The 21305-nt window shown below is 52.3% G+C and overlaps 2 protein-coding genes across 7 annotated transcripts in view; one reads left to right on the top strand and one right to left on the bottom strand.

Annotated features, from left to right (window-relative positions):
* Positions 1-21305, bottom strand: part of CHCHD6 (coiled-coil-helix-coiled-coil-helix domain containing 6) — a 224959-nt gene that overhangs the window by 40796 nt on the left and 162858 nt on the right. The window lies entirely within an intron of this gene.
* TXNRD3 (thioredoxin reductase 3) overlaps positions 7054-21305 on the top strand; it is a 232410-nt gene continuing 218158 nt past the window's right edge. The window contains exon 1 of the mRNA XM_054688191.1: positions 7054-7058. The gene's annotated coding sequence lies outside the window, so the exon portion shown is untranslated. The remainder of the gene's footprint in view (positions 7059-21305) is intronic.

The following is a 21305-nucleotide window of genomic DNA, read 5'->3' on the forward strand; positions in this document are numbered from 1 at the left end:
TGTAGCAGGCTCCCAGGTGACCCGTGTGCTTGTGAAGGAGAAGCACAGGTGTACAGAAGGTAGGCCTCTGCGGGACTTTGCCTTGCTAGCACTGTATTATGTTCTTCTATTGAGTGCCCTGGGTTGGGTCCTGCCGGGCTGAGTGTACCAAAGCCCCTCTTCTCCCCTGTGCTTTTGTACCTGCATGTCCACAGCCCTAAAATTCATGCGGTTTCTGAAGGCGGTCACTGTGGCCTGTGGCTTGGGCTGGAATCCATTCTTGTTTGGTGCAAGTTACTAAACCCCTCTGTGCCTTAGTTTCCTCATCTATCAAATGAGGAGAGTTAGGGTTCCCATAGGTCTGGCACCTCCCTCAAAGGCATGTTGTGGGACAAGAGAACAGAGCAAGAGAACTTGGAGGAGTACAGGCCGCACCAAGAACATTCAATAAATAGCAGTGGTGGGACTCAGTTCCTGTTTGGTGGCCTCTTCAGCTTCCATTCCTTCCCTCCCTCTCTGACAGCTCCCAGTTTCCCATGGGAATCCCAGGAGCTCGAGGGAAGCAGACAGCGGGGCCTGGGGTGGCAGGGTGCATCCCAATGTGCTCCCACAGGACTGGTGAGCGACCTGAGTTAGCACACCAGGAGGAGGGACACTTAGGACAGCCCTGCAGCTTTCAGAGACTCAGCTGGCATCCCCCGTTCTGGGTGGGGAGAGAAACTGGCAGTTTGTGGAGGCAGCCACCGGGGAGGCTGCCCACTCTGGGCCTCACATTGCATGTCTCCTGACTGGTTAAGTTAGTTAGAGGTAGGCTTTTCATTCCTTGAAGCTGTATGTGCACCACACACCCTCTGCCATGCCGAGCTCTGTCAGCATTTACTCTGAGCCAAGTGCTACGCTGGGTAACTTATAAACAATATCTCATCTGCCAAGGTCACAGAGGGGATAAATGAAAAATCTGGGAATTAAAATCAGGTCTTTCAAACTGCCCATCACCCTGCACTTAATGTCAATGAGAACTCCCAGGTATTTTCATCATGTCACTACAGAGTACTTGTGCAATACGTTTTCTGAAACCATGTAAAAAAGCCCAACATTTATTCCCACCAAATTTCAATGTAACAGTTTAATAAACATTCAATCTAATGTATATAAACTGGTGAAATCTTCGGAGATGGCCTCACCACTGTAATAGGACACTGTTGATTGCCAAGAAGTAGAAAATTAGACTCAAAATGGTCTGAAGAGCTAAAATTATTGGCTCACGTAACTTAGGTCCAGGGGTGCTTTAAGTAAGAACCAAGTGGCTGAACAAGGTCACGAGAACAAGGTCACCATTTCCTCCCCATCCTGACTTCTAAGCCTGGTTATCCTCTGGCTGCAAGGGGGCTGCCAGCAGCTTCTGGGGGCGCTGCACTCCCTTGCTGGCTTAGAGCAAGAAAGCAGTGCATCCCTTCAGGGGTGCGCTGGGAGAGGCAAGAAAAGACATGGACTGAAGTCCTAGGAACTTGTCTTTCTCCAAGGCCCTCAAACTTCTCTCCATCTTTTGGGTCTATGTTGGTTCATGTGATCTGAATCACCCAGGAAGGCCAAGAGGGGGGGATGTGCTGTTCAACTGAAGCCAAACAGGGAACACCTTAGAACTGGCCCGGGGTTCACTTCTGTCAGAAACCTGGGTTATATGGACAGGACAGGAAGTTTTCCCAATACAAACCCAGACACTGATGCCAAAAGGAAGAAAGAGTGGGTTCCAGGTAGATCCAAACAGCAAAGGGCCCTTCAACACATTCACTATGCATCTAAGCTCTGGGTAGTTTGCAAAGTTGATGAGTAGGCGTTCCACATCTTTAAATTGCTAATGAAAGTGTTGACCAGGAAGGGCGGGAGGAGAGTGAGGGCTGATGCTGCTCTGCTTTCCAATGCGGTAACTCAGCGTTCACAGAGCAACCTGCTCATCTTCATATTTAGCCACCTGCCTCCGCATGACGTCATCAGCTCCCACCAAATATGACACAGGACCACAGTTCCGGCACCTCTGTGCTCCTTTCACAATCCACCATTTGAGATGTCCCTAAAGGAACAGTGTCAGCCTCACACTCTGTTTAACCAGAGCCTTGCTGGGGTTTAACCACAGCTCTGTCTGCTCATCCAGCTGCCGGCTGCACCCAAATATGGAGTCCTTCCACAGGCGCTTGCAATGCACTAGCTGCTCCTCCTGAGTTCCCTACGTGTTGTTTTAATATCATTTTATTGAGGAAAAATTCACATGATGTGAAGTAACCGTTTTCAAGTGAACACTCCAGTAGCATGAGCACAATCCCCACATTGCGCAATCCCCACCGCTAGGAACATGCACGCACATGCACTAGTCTGAGTTCCTGCTTTCCATTCTTTCGGGCACGTACCCAGGACTGGCACTGCCGGATCATATGTTAATTCTGGGTTTAACTTTTTGAGGAATTGCCAAACTCTTTCCACACCAGCTGAACAGCTTTGTGTTCCGACCAGCAATGCACAGGGTTCTAATTTCTCCATGTTATCACCAACTCTTGTTTCCATTTCTCCTTGAACTATAGCCTTCCTCCTGGGCGTGAGGTGGTATCTTGTTGTTTTCTTTGCATTTTCCTAGTGACTAATCACACTGAGCATCTTTTCATGTGCCTGTTGGCCATTGTACCTCTTCTTTGGAGAAATGTCAATTCAAGTCCTTTGCTGATTTTTTAATTGGGTTATCTGTCTTTTTATTGTTGAGTTGTAAGAGTTTCCCATTTCCTCTTAACTCAGTTACTCCAGTCAGAACGTAAAGAAAATCCCTCATCACCCCCTCATTACCCTGAGGGGTGCCATCTCTTGTTCTACCTCACAAATGCGGTGAGAGGCCTCCTTCCTCTCCCTCCTCTCTCCCAAATGCCTGCCTCCACATCCTCACTGTCTCTTCCCAAGACAATCATGAACCACCCCATCTCTGAATTCCCCCCTAAGTTCTAAGCATAAACTTAGTCTCATTACTTCTCTGCTAACAATACTTTTCCAGCTTGTGCCACATTCTTGGTCAAAGCCTGAGCATCCTGGAGTGGGCAGGCCCTTCTCAGCCTGCTGTCCAGACTCTGAGCCCATTTCAAGGAGCTCGGCTCCTCGAAAAATCTGTGAATATCCAGAACTCTCCCACCCCTGATGACAACATGCCCTGGCCAATGTTAATCCCGGTCTGGGGTACTGTCCCCCCACTTCTCTAGATGCTCCTCTAATTCACCCCATCAGACCCATCTCCAGTGTCATTTCCTTGGAGATGATGTCTAGGCTCCTCAAGTCCATTTTTATCCTTAGCTTCACCTGTCACCCAGGTCACCTTCCTGGAGATGGTGCCCACTCAGGTGGCAATCTCAGGAAGGAGGGCCTGGCCCAAGGGTGGGGCTACAACTGGAAAACTCAGAAGGCAGGCTCGTTGAGTACAAGAGAAAAATGAGCAGAACAAAGTAGGAAAATATCATTTAGAATGCAAAGATGAGTTACAAAGCCAAACAAGAGGCACTAGCTTCCTGGGAGGCTCAGGCTCCCCATACCTTCTCATGCCTAGGCGGCAGATAGCACTAAGGTTGCCTGGCTCTAGGGCTAGGCCTTATTACCACAGAGTCTGATGGACACAGCCCCAGCAATTGCTTTACGCTATCAGCTAAATTGTGCCAACAAACCACATGTTGAAATCCGGGTCCCAGTGCTCCAGAATATGAACTTGTTTGGGAATCGGGATGGTGGACATGTAACTGGTTACGACAAGGTCACGTCGGAGCAACAAGGCCACAGAATGGGCACAGCCCCGCTCGAGGAGCTGACGGCCAGCAGGGACAGACGGGAAACAAACAAGGTACCACGCTGCAGATAACGGAAAGCAAGCAGAGACGAGTGACGAGGTGGGGGCGTGCTCCTGCACTTGAGAGGGTGAGGAAAATCATCTCTGAGGAGTCAAGCCATGGTTGAGAATTAAATGGGGAGAAACAAGGCGGAAAAGATAAGGAAAAAGAACAAAGGGAAAGGAGAGGAACGCCAAAGGAAAGAAGGTGTGGCAGATGAGCATCACAGGGAGGGGAGCCTGGAGCAGAGGCCTGGGTGAGGCGGGTGTGAAGAGCAGGGGACAAGGAGTGAGGATAACAGGGGAGGGGCCGGGGGGGGGGGGCGCAGAGAAGAAGCAGGAAGAACAACTTAGGAGGCTGCTGCACATTCCAGGAGAGGAGATGGGGGCTCGTCTGAGGGGAACTTGCAGCTTTTCTCCTCCCAGGAAACGCGGACCTTCCAGAGAACACAGACTGTAGCCAGAAGCGTTTGCCGAAGGAAGGACCCAGTTCTCTAACAGGAGGCGGTCGTGGAGCCCACACAGGTGTTAGCAAAGCATTCCCAAACCATACCTCACTCAGCCCATCTGATGAGAAGTTTGCCAGGGGACAGCAAGCTTCCAGGGTGAGCTTGAGAACATCTCCTTTCCTTTGAAGAACCAGGGTTTGGACGGCTGTCCTCAGTCTGCAGTCACCTCTGCACCCCCCACTTGGAAGTTTGGGGGGTCATCCTTGGGACTCTGCCCCCTCTAAGTAGCATAGGCACGACTTCTCGAGGCTCCCATGTTCTTTCTCTGCTCCTCTGTGACTCAGAACAGTTCCTTTCATTTCTTCCTCAAACTTCTGAGAGGGAAAAGTGTCAGCGAGTGGATGGGGAGCTCTGCACTCAGCTGGCAGATGCAGGCTCAGCACGGTCCGACTGGCTGTCTACATCTCTGATCTGCGACGGCATCGGGAGCGGAGGCTTATCTTAGCAAAGTAATTGCACCCACCAGAACAAGCCGTTTTGGAATCCACCAGCAGGGAAACAGATTGGCCTGGTTTCTGAACGCCGGGTAGGATTACGACACTCCTGGTTGTGTGTGATCAGTGCTGGGGATGGCAGTAGGATTAAGTCAGCATGCTGGTGGCGCAGTGGATGGACAGAGGTCCCTCCACCAGCATCTAGTGGCGCGTTCTCCTCCCTCACAGTTGCTATAGCCTCTACTGCTCAGCTTGGCATTTCTGAGGCTGCTGCTGGGGAGGAGGCTAGGCCCGGGGCATCCGTCTTCTGGGCCACAGGGACAGCCAGGTGCTTGTGCTGTGGGGTCAAGCAGCTCCCTCAGGACACTTGTGCTTCCACGCCTGGGGAGTGGGCTGTTGTGGGTGTTGCGAGCCATGACAGCGGAGAGCAGGTCTCTTGGGGCCTCTGGCACACTGGGTCAAGGAACACTTAAAGGCAGATCTACCCTGGGGTTTTTGGTCACCTAAGTCAATGTCTCCTCCCTGCCCCCTTCTCTCTTTTTAAAACAAAGCATTTGGAACAGAGTTGTCCTTGATCGTGGCCTATTTTTACTGAAGGGATGACGTCAGAAAGTGACCCCCCTGTGAGAGAGTGAGCAGGCCGGGGAGAGGCTGCACAGAGGCTGACCTGGCAAAGCATGGTGCGCTGGGCCAGGTCAAGGTGAGGGGCTGGCCCTGGAGGCACAGGCACCCTTCACACCACCAGAGCCTGGCCCCGACTTTCACATCAGGGAGCCAAGCGTGAACTCCGCCAGCCTGAGCCTACACATCCTGGGACACCGATACTAGACAGGTCAGAGAGAAGGCAGCTGGAGAGCCGAATGAGGTGGGCACCATCAACTCCAAGTTGTCCCCTGAGGTCATGGCCACTTTACCAGGGGCAGTGTTCCAAGGGCTGAAGGCACTATCCAAACCCAGACGCAGACCGGGGAAAAGCAGCTAGTGCAAATTCTAAAGGATTGTCATCCACACGGGGCAATTATCTTTCTGTCTCCAAATGGGCTGCTGCTGGGAGACATATCCCAAGTAGCCGGGTCAGACCCGGTGACCATGGTGAGGAGTGCCACCCTGGTGAGAGGTGCCCCCTCTCCCTGCAGCTCCCTGTGGAGCAGATGTCTGGGTCTCTGCAGCGCCACTGTCTATGTGGCACATGCATGAGGGTCTGGGGGAGCCACTGTTGGAGTCCGGGGCCTCTGCCATGGTATTCTGTGGGTCCTAACAGTCCTTTCTGCTCTTAACTTTGAAGAGGCATATGAATGTGCTCATGGGCTAAAGCTAATTACATGGACCCTTCTGGGCTCACGATTACACAAATACATCAACTGAGAATTTAAAAGACCCAGCTGGTTAAGATCCCACCCCCATCCTCAAGCAGCTGACAGTCCGGCAGCACAGAAATGCTGCAGGGGTGAGCACCCTGAATGCAAGGCAGCAGATGGAACGATCCAGAAGTATGACAGTATGGGGTGGGGGAGGGGGGAGGGCAGCACTCAGTGGGTGTGCCAGTGCTCCCTTGGGGCTGACACCGCGCCTGTGGAGCTAAGGGCCCCAGGTTGGCATCCTGCCTCCACCACTTGCTGCCTCACGACAACATGCAGGTAAGCAGCCTCCGAGATGTACCCACTTCCCTGTGCGTACAGCTTCAGGCACTGTCTGCCTCCCAGCGCAGGGGTGAGTGGGGGTGAGGAGCAAATGCCCAGCACTGGCCAGAACTCATAAAAATCAACCACATCTGTCAATGGGGAGAAAAGGGAATGGTGGGGAGTTGGGGGGTGGGTGGGGAGTCAAGCAAGAAAACAAACTAACATTGTTTAAAGATTTCACTTTGCTCAGAAAGAACGGGGAAGTCTCAGTCCCAGACAGACTTCATCCCCAGAATGAGTTCTTCAGAAGGGAGGTCGGGCAGGGAGGGAAGCTGGGCTGGCGACTGAGAGGACTAGGGGTGATCTCATGCTGGCACCGCAGCCCTGAGATCCCTTGCCCAAGGCAGCCAAAGCCTCCTGTAGTGAAGGTGAGTACTGGTGAGATAGGCGGACGGAATCCTCACTGGCTCCCCATAAGATAGTTCCTGTGCTCTCTATCCTGCAGATGAAGACTGGGGGGGTCACAGAAGTCAAAAGACTCATCCAAGGCCACAGGCCTACTCAGGGGAAGCACTAGGACTGTCTGCGCAGGAGGCTGCTGGGGTATCTAAGCCGGGCCTAAGACAGGGGTCAGCTGGGGGAAGGGAAAAGAGGAACTTTCCAGGCACAGTGGAGACAGAGCTGATCATGGGCCCTAGGGGGACAGAGCAAAATGGGTCAGGATGGCCAGTGACTCTCAACGCTAGTTACAAATGATCCGGAATGTTATCAGCCAGAGAACCCCAGAACAGGGCCTCCTTTTCACAGATGAGAAGATGGACACAGAGAGTTAGGGGCCAAGGTCACGGGGCCCAGTGAGTTGCGGAGGCAAGATCCAAACTCCACCCTGCCTGATTCCACCACCACTAGCCCAAGCACAGTGGCTATCAGACAACAGAGCGTAAACTAAACGCCTGCTGTACAAAGGCAGGAAGGAGGAGCAGACGCAACGCGGGTGAAAAGGCAGGCCTGCTCTATTAACAGCGACGCCTAGTTGAAAGAGTGCCCCAGCTCCAGCACATTAACCCCCTGCACCCCCACCCTATTAGTGCAAGAGGAGAAAAATATTTTAGAGTTGCTATCTGCTGATACCATGACATTGCTGTGAAGGCAGCTTGCCCTGCTCACAGTGCAGGGAGATACGTGAGGATTAATGGCTCAGAAGCCCCACCAGCCTCTCCTGACTGAACAGAGAGGGCAGTTCTGCTGGAAAGGTAAGGCGAGTGGCTGTGGTGAGTAGGAGCGCCTCACCCCGCTCCCCCATGCAGGCCCTGTTCCCCTTGACCTCTGGTTCTCAGGTTGTGCTGACCCAGCTTCTGGCCAGGTGACCATCTTCATGCCATGGCTGGCTGAGTGGGAAAAGGCATCTGCCTGGATGCTGTTAGTGAAGTGAGATGGCCCACGAGTTTCTCACTAGGGAAGACATTTCAGGTGGTAGAGAGGATGCGCTAAGGAGTGGAGACACCCACCATGCTGACTGATGCCTCCCTTTTGGGGTCTCCCATTCTCTGTGCCACACAGAGATAGACTGAGCCATCACAAATATCCCCCTCTTAGGCCTGTCCAGAAGCAAAAGCCTGAGGGAACAGGTTCTCACCAGAAGGCCCCCCTGGCCCCCTGACTCTAGAGAGAGGGCCAAAGGGCAGGCCATGGGTTGGCATATGAGAATATGAGCTGGGCCAATCAGCGCTCTTTTGGGGAATAAGCAGAGAAGCAGGTGGCCAGTTGGCAATGGAAGGAGCACAAGAGGAAGTTGTTAGGGTGGGTCAGGATCAAAGCAAACCAAAGTTTCTCATGGGAGAGAAACAGAGACAAGAGAAAACATGGAGAGGGGCTTATGGGAGGCAGTGAATCCAGCCCCACAGGGAGGAGCAGAGGCCAGGCCAGAGCGACATACAGGCCGCTCTCCGGGCACGTCTTTAAGACACACTTGCATCTTCTAGTGGAAAGCATCCCAATGTAAACACTTTCCAACAAAATTCCAAACAGCACAGGAGCCAGGACACGTGCCCTGGAGGCCTGCGGGAAGAGCGTGAAGTTGCCCACGGCAAGGAGGATAAAATTGCTTTGAAATTGCCTGTTTTATCTTAAAAAGTAACTTGAATTTTCCATGCTTTTCCATAATACGTGTTTGCTTTAATATAAAAATAGCATTTCTATCCCCGAAGCTTCATGTAAAATTGATGCTCCAGGAAGATGTGCCCTTTCTAGTCTATAGTCAAATATCCTACACTCCAGCAAGGGAGTAAGCAAGCCCTGGGGGAGTCACACCCTGAGTGGGGGGCATGTAGAAAGCTTGGGGCAAACACCCTTTGGGGTGGGTCGAGCTGCTTAGTCATCTCTAAGGTCCCTCCCAGCTCTCACCTGCAGGAGGGTGCATGGGTATAAATGTGTGCAGGCAGGAGTCCCCTCTGACTCACCTCCTGTCCTCAACCAGCCACAGGAGCTGCTGCGGCAGCAGTGGGGGTGGGGTCAGCAATCTAAGCAAAGGTTTATGTTCCGAGCCTGGAGGAGTCACAGTCTCCTGCCACCACACTCTGCTTCAACGTCTAACAAGAACTATAAAAGAGCACATGCAGATCTGGAGGCTTCTAGGAATAAACTTGCTCCCCAATGATGGGTGGTCTGTTCTCTTGATCAAGATGCGCTGGTGATGGGGGGGGGGCATGGGGTGGGGTGTGTTGAACTTCACCAACGGGACTTGAACACACATTTCTACTGGCCCACATGATATTTCCACTCAAATACCTTGTATATCAAACACAAGTGTGTGTGTGGAAGGGCCAGCGTTTCCTCTCTGGCCTCCTGCCCTTCCCCCTGCTGCCAGCAGCCCAGAATGATGGATGTAGATAATGATGCTGATGAAAAGCAGCCAGCCAGCGCTGGTCACTCCTATCTGTCACCCGCTCCGGGCCCTCAGCCCAAGCTCTTCCTTCCAAATAGCTCTCGGAGGAATCCTTCCCTTTCACTACTCACTGTGCCCTCGGGCAAGTCACCTCACCTCTCCAGATTCTAGTAAAATGAGGCAATTAGATCACATTGATTCGAAGGTTCTTTCCAGCTTGAAGAATCTATGATTTTAGGTATGCGATCGTTAACAAGAATGGGAAAGGTTTATATGTGCTGACAGAGAGAGAACTCCAAGACATATTATTAAAGTGAAAAAAAGCAAGCTGCAGAACAATATAGCATGATTCCATTTGGATAAAATATAGGCTTGAATATGCATTAAGGTTTTTGGAAAGGATACACAAGATAGTGTTAACAGTGGCTACTGGTGAGGGGGTAAGGGGCTGGCAGAAAAGAGGTGTTCAATTGTACATTGTCTGCTGCGGTTCCCCACGTGCAGGCGCGACTCTTTGAATTAAATAAATAAAGGAGCAGAAAGCACCTATTGTTCCAGGTCGCAGCAGCGGCTCCAGGTCTCCGCTCCCCCTGGAGCGCCTGCTGCCCTTGCCTGGCTGTGCAGCCCTGACACTTGCATCTTGCAGAACAACAAACGAGCCCCTTGTCACTAGTCTATCAAGATCCTTCTGGGCCCAGCCTCCCCAAATACCCCACGCTGGGTCTTGTGGGGCAGCGAGCCCAAGGCAGACCCATCAGGGGCCAGTCACTGTACTCTCTGCACTCGCTGGTACTGCACCAAGTGTCCAGTGACACATCCTCGCCCTTTCCCCAGGTGGTCACTTCTCCAGAAGCTTTAAGGCACCTATTTTGGTGTGGCCCTCTCCCAGCCTAGGAGCAGGGCTACACCGGAGCCCAGGAGTTACTGCATCTTCCTCTGCTCAAAGGGAGTCCGGTGGGCCCTCTGGCCCCCCAAAAGCTGGGCTTTAAACCACCTCTTCTCAGGGGAGTTCTGGGTCTGTCCCCAGACAGGTCTCTGCTGTAGCTCTACCGACTCAACTCTGCCCAATCTGGAGTCCCGCCAAGCCCCACCGCTTCATTATGCTTTAGGTCATAGTGACAAAGACCCTCGGCTCCCCATCACAGCAACTCCTGAGCAAGAAATGAGAACTATTAACCCCGCACCGCCTCACCCTCCCCAGAGGTGGACAGCAGCAAAAGCAGTCGCCCGTTCCCACAGGGCTGGGCAAGGTGGGGAACAGGAATGAGTTCTTGGGGTGAGGAACTACCTCAGTGACAGTGAGGCAGGAAAAACCTCCTTACTCAGGAATCCAAATGAGGCTATACTGCTCTATTCAAAGCTCAGAGATCACTCAATTAAAAACAAATCAGCTGAAGAGACTTTCAGGCAATAATAGCTATTTGAGAAAAGGGAAATCACTCCCAATCAGCAGTACTGTCACCTGAGACAGACAAAATGGAAGACAGACAAAATGTCAGGGGCAGGAAGGACGCCTTACATTGCACTGGAAGAACTGGCTTCATTTCCAAGAGGCCGCTCATCTGAGAGGAATGAACTACCACGGCTCCCGAGGAGGGTGGAGACCACGGCGAGGTTTCCAGAATTCATGTCTGGTATGAAAATAAGAATGACGTTTTGGGGTGGGGGGCAGGGAGTGCAGAGAAGACGACAGGGCAGAAATGCAATCTTCACTATCTCATTGAAGACTAGATGTGGAGAGGGATGGACCGGGGTGCCTCCAGGGCAGAACCAGCACCACTCAGAATTTCCAAGGATGCCCAGCTAGAGAAAGTTCTAATGCTTGGAGCTCTAGAGCAAAGCAACATACTCCTTCTGAAGTGGTGAGCACCCCACGGTGGAAAAGATTGAGGTCAGGGGCCACTTGCCGCAGAAGATTGCTCTTGACAGAGCGAGAGGCTGGGCTGGAGGACTTCCAGGGATGAGAATCCCAGCTTGGCTCTGAAGTTTTCATGGATTGTGTACCAGGTTTACAGTGCCTTGGAGACACTGAGCTTCATGGCCTGATCACCAGGAGAGACACTTCCAGGGCTGTACAAAAATGGCCCAGTGGCGGAGCTGAGCTCACCCAGGCTGGCACCGAGGGTCACGCTGGCAGTCTGCAGAGCAGGAATGAGCTGTGATGTGGGTAGAGGACACCCCCTCCCGACTGGCACAGAGCAGAGGTTCGGGGCCCACAAGAGAAAAGCAGGCTGAGACTCGATAGCTACTTGGAGCGTGTGGTAAGCCCCCCAGAAGTGCAAAGTCACAGGGGTCAGGGGATATTCCAGCACAAATATAAATACAGATGCTTCCTAAGTGCCCATGGCTTAGCTGAGCTTTCTCGCCCAAGGAAAAGCGGCCTCCCTGGCAACCCTGAGAGCTTTTGTGGTTGCTCTGGAAAAGGATAAGCTCCAACTCCCACACCCGCTCCCAAACCTGCCTTCTCTTCCCCTGATGCCAGTTCAGGACAAGAGCCTAAAGCCAGCCTTGGTCCTGCTCTGGTCTCTTATTCAACCCCTCAAACCGATGAGTCAGTAAGTCGAGCAGCTTTAACAATGAACACATTTCAAGTCCAACCATCTCACCCCACCTCACCCCACCCCGTCATCCCCGGTCCTAGCCTCAGTCACCATGCACCTCGATAAAGAAAGAGCCCCATAATCAGTCTCCCCACTTCCAGACTTGCCCCTAATTTTCCTCTCCCAGGCAGCCTCAGCCATCTTCCCAGAGTGCCCTCATAGTGCCTAAAGCTTTCTGGTCACTTCCTGCCCCTCCCGCTAATATCCAAACAGCTCTCCCATCCCCTACAGAGGCCTACCTAACAGCCCCGATCCTGGCCTGCCTCCCCTGGGCTTCGGCCACATCAGCCTCTCTGCCCTGTGCATGGACGACCTCATTTCCACCACAAGACTTTTGGTTGGTTCATCTTTCTTCTCAAAGACCTTTCCAGAGCTCTGGATCTGCTTCCCTTCTGTGACTGACACCCTCTCCTCATTCAGTCCTCACCTCGAGTGGCATCTCCATAGAGACCTAGCTAATTCAGTACCCTCGGGTCTTTCCAAACTACACCTCTTGTCCTCAGAACACCTTCCATACCTGAGATGATGGGGAATGGGACACTGTCTTGTTTGTAATTAACTCCCCAGCACCCCAAACAATGTCCAGCATGTAATAGCTGCTAAATAAATTAACTCCACCCACTAGCCCAATGAAAAGCCCTCCTGACACTTCCTAAAGAGCCTTCCATGTGTCCTTCGAGAATTCAAGGACTCGAGCTGGAACTCCTGCTCTCTCTCTCCAGTTTCCGTGACCCTTCCCACCTCCTGGGGAGTCCCATTCAAGGTGAGGCATGCGCCTTGTGGGGAAGAGATAAGTCTGGAGGTGGGTGAGGGATAGAAAAGCCAGTGAGAACCTTGACCCAAAAATACATCTGGAAAAATCAAGGCCCCCAAAGGGAGGTAATCTATTAAGTGATGCAGTCATCACAAAACTATGTAATGTTGATTTAAGAGGTTCTCAGGGAACATCTAGCCCAATGGCTTTCAAACAGACTAGAGAATTGTTGACGAAGTGGACTCTCTTACTCAGACCCCTGACACAATGCGGAAATGTGGGGTCACTGCACTGACAGGGGAGAGTACAGGGCCCCCTGTTAGTCTCTCCACTCTGCTGCCCTGGGGGACTCAAGGAGCCAGGGCACCCATCTGTGCAGTAGGTGGGACACTGAAGCCCTTCACCCTAGCCAGGCCACCATGGATGAGGGGCAACCCCACTGGCCCTGAGCTCTGATGCTTGTGAGGGTGAGCACACGCCGGGGACGCCATCCAGGCTCAGCCCCATTCAGCTGTTTGCTATTTCACCAAACTGCTGACAACTCCTCATTCTCCTGCTGGCACCAAGGCTTCGCTCAGTCACACAGAAAATCCACCCATTTTCCACGCAGCTGGCACATGATCCAGGGAAGCCCTGGGCACGAGCTGAGTGCCTCTGGGGTCACTGTAAAGTCCCTCCAACTGGTCCGGGCCACACAGGCTGTGCAGGCAGTGCTGGGGCTTTGACACATAGCCAGCTCATGCTGTCAGCTTACCTATCAGCCCTGCACTGATCCCTCCACCCGCATTACCAGCAAACCCCAAATGCTAGTGGGGTCCAGTCAGCTGCTCCCCCTGCCATGCTTTCTGTGGACCTAGCTGGAGACTGCAGAGCAGGCATGGGGCGTTCGCTGGGTTGCTGTGGCAACAGGCTCCTTCCTGTAAATGATGTTCCTGACACTCATGGAGTCCCTGGGCTCTGGAGAAGCTGCAGGAAGGAGGGGGACAAAGGCAGAGGGAAAGAAGTGGGCGGAGCTCGATATCCTGCTCCCAGGCTCCCAGCCAGGGACAGGAGCTCGGGGTCCTGAGGTGGCCCTCAAGTGTGGCAGCCATGTGCCCACCTCTTGGGGGTAGGTCGGGGGATGGACACAGCCTGTTCAAGCAGGCACCTGGACCGTGGCTACACAACTCTGGTGCAGCTGTGGCCCAGAGCATGGAGGAGAATGAAACAGAGGGGCAATGAGATCCTGAACTGCCAAAGCCTAAAGCAGGTCACCCCTCTAAGGCTGGATACAGCCATGGGGCTGGCTTCACCATCCAGCGTGGTGAGGCTGAGCAGGTGGGCTGCGGCCTCTCACTGACACTTGCCAGCTGATGCAGTTAGCTTTCGCACAGCCTGGCTCTGCCCCACAACAGTGTCTGGGCCTTTGGGGCTTTGTAGCCTTGCTCTGGACCCCCTGCCCCTTCCACCCAATGGGGCAAGCCAGGTGGCCACTCTGCAAGGTGCTGATTGAAGGTGCTTATTCCTGCCCCTCATGTTCACCAGGCTGCAAAGTGGGGTGCAGACTTCCCTTGCCTGCATTTTCTGGTCTATCCAGAGCAGACCTGGAGTTAGTCCCACCATGGAGCTGAGTTGCCCGGCCTCCCCACAGGCACTGAGACTGACCTTCCCATGCCCTGGCATGCCCAGTGACCAGGGCCTGCCATGGCCGTGCCAGCTGATGCCGGAGGTTACTTCTGTGAGGACAGGGCCTCCTTAAGCTCAGGCCTGAGCTAAGCATCTCTACAGAAGAATGCAGTCCTGCCCAAGATGGGCCAGTCAGCACACCTGCAGGGATGTCCACCATGAGCATGGCTATCCCTGTCTCCACCGCCCTGGGGCGTCTCTGTGCAGGAGGGCAGGCACTGGTCGCTGGTGAACACCGGGGCAGCACCAATGTCGTGCATGACTTAGCACACCATTTCTTTTGGGAACCTGAAATGGCTGGCCCCATGTGATCTTTCCCCAAGTACTTCCATTTCTCCCAAGCCCACATGAGCCCTCTAAAACAGGGGTGCTGGACGGAGCAGAGGCCAAGCATCTTGGAGCGTTGCTTCAGGGACCAGGCGTGTGCATTGGAGGCCTTGGCAGAGCTTCAAATTTCCCTGGGAGGTTCACAGGTGTGCCACTCCACCTTCCTTGCCAGCACTGGTGAGCTCTCCTGGCACTGCAGCCCTGCAAATGTTGCAACTCCTCCTCAGCTCCTAGAAACCCGGGGTTACTGCCTCCTCAACATAGCCCATGACCCAGGAGGTCCGTAGCACTGGGAACCACAGCTCCTCAGAGCCCAGCATGCAGCGGGGTAGAGCACCCAGAGGACATGACTCTGTGATTTCAGCAATATTAATTGTAATTCAGCCACTGGCACAGTACCTGGCACAGAAGAGTAACTCAGTATCTGCTGAATGAGAGATGGTTAAATGGGTAAAAACAATTTGGTACAAGAGAAGGGGAGTTCTTAATTGTGCTTTAGCTCAATGTTAGAGAACAGAATGTGTTTCAAGGGGCTCTTTATCAGTTAGGACTGATTCCGCCGTGGATAACAGCCTACAGTACTGTGGCATGAACCATGGGAAGTCCTTCCCTCTGGCATAAGCATCTAGAGGCAGGCAGTCTGGGGGCTCCAGGCCCACCAGCCTGGAGGGACTTGGGCTCCCCCACTGTACTGCTCTGTATCCTGTGTGACCTCTGTGTCACAGCCACCTTTCCTCAAGGAAGGTGCTGGAGTGCTAGTCAGCGAGGCTGAGGGGTGCCCTCTGCGGCCCACACAGCCCTCACTCACCTCAAGCCCATGTGCTTGGCTAGAACACAGTCACTAGCCCCCTCAGATGCAAAAGGCTGGAAAGTGGATGTAGCAGGGGCTTACCACCCCAAATAAAGCTGCAGTTCTAATACAGAGAAGTGAGAAGGAGGTTCTCAATGTTCTGTGTTTGCAATTCTCATCCAGCTCCAACAATCCTGGGCTGAGGGGGCAACATGATGACTGGGAATGCCAGTCCCTGGACCCACAGCGGCTCAGGGCATAGCATGTCCAGGCTAGACCCACGTCTCGGACAGTCTGGAGGCCGCAGCAATCCAGAACACACAGGACCACTGGGAGTGAGAGGCCTGGGTTCTAGGCCCTGACCCAGCTCCAGAGCTCAAGGCAGTTCACTGGCCTGTTCTGGGAGTCATTTCCTCGGGCCTGCACACGGGATAGCAGCGGTAAGCTAGAGCCTCTAGAGTGGGAGACAATTTATTGCCCTTCTTTCCACTATTGAGGTACATGCACAAAAATGTACATGATTTAGGGGAACAGGTTCACACCTCCTCAGACATATGTTAGCATACCAGCCCTGCTATCAGAGCATGCACAGGCCTTTATCCTAGGCCACTGGGCCCCTATGGGAGCCAAGAGAGCCCTTCTCAAATTCCCAACCAATACTGGGAAATCATTAGAACATCCACAGTGACAGAAAGAATGGCACTCAATTCAAGAAGCCAAGAAATTCCTGAATGAAAGAAAATAAAAAACAATGAACATCATTATCATTTATTAAGTACCCACAAGTGCCTGGCTGCTAACCTGCCTGACTGTGCTGTAAGGTGGGAATTAGCATATCCTCTCTCTGCAGATTGAGGGGGGAAAGGCCAGAAAGGAAAGGCAACTTTCCTTAGGCCACACGGTCGCGGACACGGCATGGAGGAGAGCCACATCTTGCCGACTCTCGAGTGGATGGCTCTCCTTTCCCTCTGCTGACTCGCAGCAGGAGTGAGTAGGAAGCTCAAACCCACAGCACAGCAACCAAATTTGAGAGACTCCAGACAGGTTTTCATCAACCTTGGGGGAGGATAAATTTCCCTTGCGTTACGGGAAACAAGAACACTTCCTAGACCAATTCTAGGTGATAACCTATTCAACCAAAGAGCAACCAATGAAAATAAAAAGAAACCGCAGGGCTGATGAGAAGCGGGGCTGGGGCTGGGTTGGGCAGTCTTCTTCCCAGGAGGGCAGGAGCGCCCCCTCCCACCTCCTGGACCCTAAGTGGTGGCTCCAGAAGAGTTCTGAGAACACACAAGGCTGTACCAAGTGGCACTGGGCTGCTCCCTCACCTCCTGACCTCCCTGTAGCGCAACGCTGCAGGCTCCGTGCAGTCACCAGGAAAAGATGCGCTGAGAAGCGGTGGGAGGGAGCAGAAGAGAAAAGCCAAATGTGAACAAAGGGCAGATACAAGGGGAGCTCATGTGCCATCAAGATCACCTAAGAGGAGATAAAGAGAGGACAGCAGGCCCGCAGCAGCCCAGGCCCTCGCAAGACAAGGAACAAGGAAGCTCGGTCACCCGAAAGGGACAGAGTACTCATCTTGGAAGCAAACAGCACCCCTCAGTTTATAAGGCTTTCCCACCACTGCGTGAGTAGAGGTTCCAAGTACGGTCTGAGTGGCTGAGGGCCCTAGGGGTCCCCAAGGTCTTTTAAGGGGGACCACAAGATCCTCTTTTGGCAACTACATATGTGAACCCGGCCTATTTCCTCATATGCTTAACAAAACAATAGATGGCAACAGATTGAATGCAGAGGCAGATGTGAAGTTCCAGCTGTCTTCCTATGAAACCAGACACTGAGTCGGCACAAATTTAAAACAATCCATTCTTCTCACTAAACTATTTTTTGTTTTGGAATATCACTATTATTTTTCATAAAAAAAGCTTCACATATTATGAATAGTCGGCTTTTACTGTTAGTTGAACATGCATAAATAAACTATTTTAAAATGCTCTGTTTCAATTTTTAATATGGTCGATACTGATAGCTGTCACCTAAATAAACAAAAGCTCTTTGAGATCCTCAGTAATTTTTATGCATGTGAAAAGGCTGCAAACCAAATGGTCTAGGGGTATTCTTAGAGCCACCCCGAGGCAGGTGGGCCGGTGCACCAAGAAACTCAGGGCCTCAAGACGTTCAAGGAAGCAGGGGACATGAAGGGAAAGCAAAGAAGTGGGGGAAGGCCCCCCACATGGACGCTGTGCTACCCCTCGCTGCTGGGACAGGCTGGCTCTGACCACCAGCACCCACACCCCTGCCGTGACTGTACCTGGGTCTCCGCTAGAGCCCCTAGTCCCACTGGATGTGCGTTGGAGGGACTTTAATCAGGGACCTGCATGACCCAGGCAGCTTCACTGACGTCCCTTTCCTGGACTCAGAAACTTGAACAAGGGGCCTGAAGATGGAGAGCAGCCGGCACCCCCTCTCTGCTGGGACACTCTTGGGCATTCCTTTCCCACAGCATGGGGGACTGTCCTGGAACCCCAACATGGCCAAACCTCGCTCCCCATCTTCCTGTGCATTCTGGGATCCAGACGGTCCTTCACCAAACTCCTCTGGTTTGTGTTAGCCAGTCTGCCTTGGTTGTTCGCTGCCATTAACTTTCCGTTACACTCTCCTATCCTCTGCACCCTTTTCTCCCACCCCACGTTCCCACCACCTCATGCTTCCATGTGCCCGCCCACCGCTGGATCTCTCCTCAGCCCAACCTCCAGCCAGCACCAACACACACTTGCAGATTAAGAAGCCCTGAGGAGGAGGTCCCCAGGCCTCTGTGTCCATCAAAGGGTCCTATCATAGCCTCTACCCCATCCCATGTCGCCTGTTAGCCTCCATGCTCCTGGCAGGAGGTGCCCTGGGGTCTTCTCAATACCCCTCAGTATTGCACAGCTATGCAATAAATGCTCAGGACCCAAAGGACTAGGGTAAATAAATTAATTGGGGCTTTGGTGGTGGATGCCGTGTGACAACACACATTTGCAGAGTTATGAACCTACACCCCGGAAAACATACACAGGGATACAACGCTACTTCAATAAACACAATGATTTTTTTTTTCAAATGCTCACTTTAAATGGCTACATGCCCGAGTATCACTGACTCTTCAGGCAAGGGTTCTGGACGGGCGCCTCTGGGCTACCTCGTGACCTCCGGCTGACCGTGCCCTCATCACATGCTGCTGTGAGCATCTGCTCATCTCTCATGGGGTGAACGGAAGAGCAGCACTTGGTCTTGTTGACTGCTGCCCCCCAGTGCCTGGCCTGCACCTGGTCCCAGGAAAGCTGATGGGCTCAGGGGATATGCCCGCTGCCAGGGGCTGGGCAGTGTACACGTGGCAGCTTCTGCGCCCTGGGCCAGGGGGTGAAAGGCCAACACAGTTCCCAGCAGAGGTAGGAAACCCCACTTGTTTGGAAGTGGGCAGGAAGGTGAGGAGACACACAGGCCCACCCACACCTCTCCTGTGCCCCCAGGACCCAGCTACATGGAGCAAGTTGCTAAGCCTGGGCCATGGAGCCCCCTCCCAGCCCAGCCGTCTGTGCTGCACAAGCAGGGTCTGATGCACTTCGTCATGTGCACGCTGACCAGTGACACTCCACACAAGGACAAGCTGACGATGGTCATTTTGTGTGCAGAAAACAAAACAAATTTGAGTGTGGTTAAAAGACTTTGGAAGAGGCAAAATAACTTAGCAGTCAAAAAGAATAATACAATATGTCTACCAAACTGGCTTGGGAGGGGCCTTTGTGCTGGTTTTGAACACAAGCAAAGAACTGAACAGATTTCTCCAGAAGATTGCCCATAAATCCACTCGCCTGCAAGTCCAATGTGACCGTGCGAGCAGCCTTTTGTAACAGAGGCAGGGCTGCCGCGTCTCTGTGCTACTTACCTTCGTTTATTTCTATAAAAGTTTGATAGTAAAGGAGTTATTTTGAAAACAGAATGGGCTTTGGTAATGCTGCTAAATTCAAGTGTTTTAATAAATGCATTCAAACACTATTCATAGAGCAAGCTTTTAAAAAAAATCAATACAATTTGGCAGCTTCTCCCCACCCGTCCCCAGCTTTTATTACTCACATCTTAGATCTCACCTTATTTCTAACACTATAGTGTTTCCTCCACTCACCCTCATTTTCACTTTGAATTCAATTCCTGCTGGGCTTCTAGTCCCAGGACATCATATCCTGGTAGCAAAGGTACCACTGGTACCATTTCTCTTGCAATTCTCTCTCCCCACATCTCCTGCTAACAGAGCCCTCCTTGGTTCTACTCCATCGAAGGTCCCTTCTCTTCAAAGACAAAAACAGTGGCAACGCAACAGAAGACATGGGAATCCCTGTCTGTTGTAGGTACAAGTCATGGGGCAGTAACTTTCCCTTTCACTCGGAGAAAGTACTCTCCAGAGGTTGTTGACAGATGAGGCACTGCTGGGTCTACAGAGAGTATGTGTTCTCTGGATAAACATGTACCATGCTCCCGAAATTTCACAAATTATCTTACACTACTCTCTGCCACAGTTCATTGCTTCAACTGCAAAAAATTACATTTTGAACAAAAGTTTTTATACAAAATATTTTTCAAACTGTGATTCAACTGATTTTGAAATACATGCTTTAATTTCCACCGAGGTGCGGTATTCTTCAAAGTATCCACACCAATGTGCAGATCTCAGGAATCTTAGCAAATGGAGGCTCTCAGGTCTCTCTGCCAAGAAGTGGAGGAGGCTAGAAGAGGAGGGAGTCAGCCTAAGCCAGGACTCAAAGGAAGGAAAAGGGAACAGCAGTGCTCCCTGCATTGGAAGGCCACAGCTCTGATCAAAGGATACTTTCTCAAGGAGCTGGTGGGTTAGCCAGGCCTTGAAACAAAAGGCTCAAAACTCAAGACCAGGGGCCTCCCTGATGGCACAAGGGGTTAAGACACAACCTATGAAGCTGTCTGAAGCCTCTGCAGCACGAGTTCAATCCCCACCCAGCTAGGGAGCAACCCACATGGCGCAGCAGACCTCTCCTGACTCGCCTGCTGCTCCCCTCAGCAGTGTACTTCAGTCGATCTGCCTGTTCTGTTCCCCACTCTGTCTCTGGTGAATCTTCTCCCCTCCCCATACCTCTGTCTGTACCCCAGCTCTTGTGTGCATAAATAAATCTTAAAAAAAAAACAAACCCTCAAGACCACAGTGGACTGGAATCTGTAGATGGACCGACAGTCCGTGCACACTCAGGCAGTCTCCCTCCCCAGGAAGAGTCCTCCTGGGTGGGGTGTGGGGCTGGGCCTGGGAGTGTGTCCCAGCCCAGGCTTTCTGCCCTGCCACATCAGGCACATTGTATAACTGGCTTCCAAGTCCAAGGTGGCTCACCAGGCAACTGGCCCAGCCCCAGAGTGCCGGAGAGGAAGCAGGAATGGCAGAAGCACAGGGTAGAAACCTCAAGGGTGCACAGAGGCAGGTGAGAGCCCTGGACCAGCCCAGGCAGAGCTGAATCCACCATGTGACCCTGAGGGCCTGTTTCAGAATTTGGATCTAGAGCGGGACGCCAACATGTGGCCCTTTGTATTAAGTTTCCCAACTGTTTGCTATTTTGTGGTTTGAGACTTTTGTTGTTGTTTTATCCAAGGAGGAAAAGAGGATTGGAAAAGAAAGGCAAAGAAAAGCTCTCAGACCAAACTTTCTAACCACCATGTCTGTACCCACTTCTCAAAGACCGCCTCTGCTGCCCAAAATGATCTGAAACAAGTTCAGTTCCTATTGTCAAGTCTCAGTGAAAACATAACCCCACTTTCTCTCTTTTCAACTATGGATACATTTTCCTCATGGTTTGTCAACTCCTATGGATTCCAATTCTAATTTTAGAACAGTTTCA

This window comes from Talpa occidentalis, unplaced genomic scaffold, assembly GCF_014898055.3.
Source record: "Talpa occidentalis isolate TD23 unplaced genomic scaffold, MPIMG_talOcc4v2.1 talOcc4.10, whole genome shotgun sequence".
NCBI classification, from domain to species: domain Eukaryota; kingdom Metazoa; phylum Chordata; class Mammalia; order Eulipotyphla; family Talpidae; genus Talpa; species Talpa occidentalis.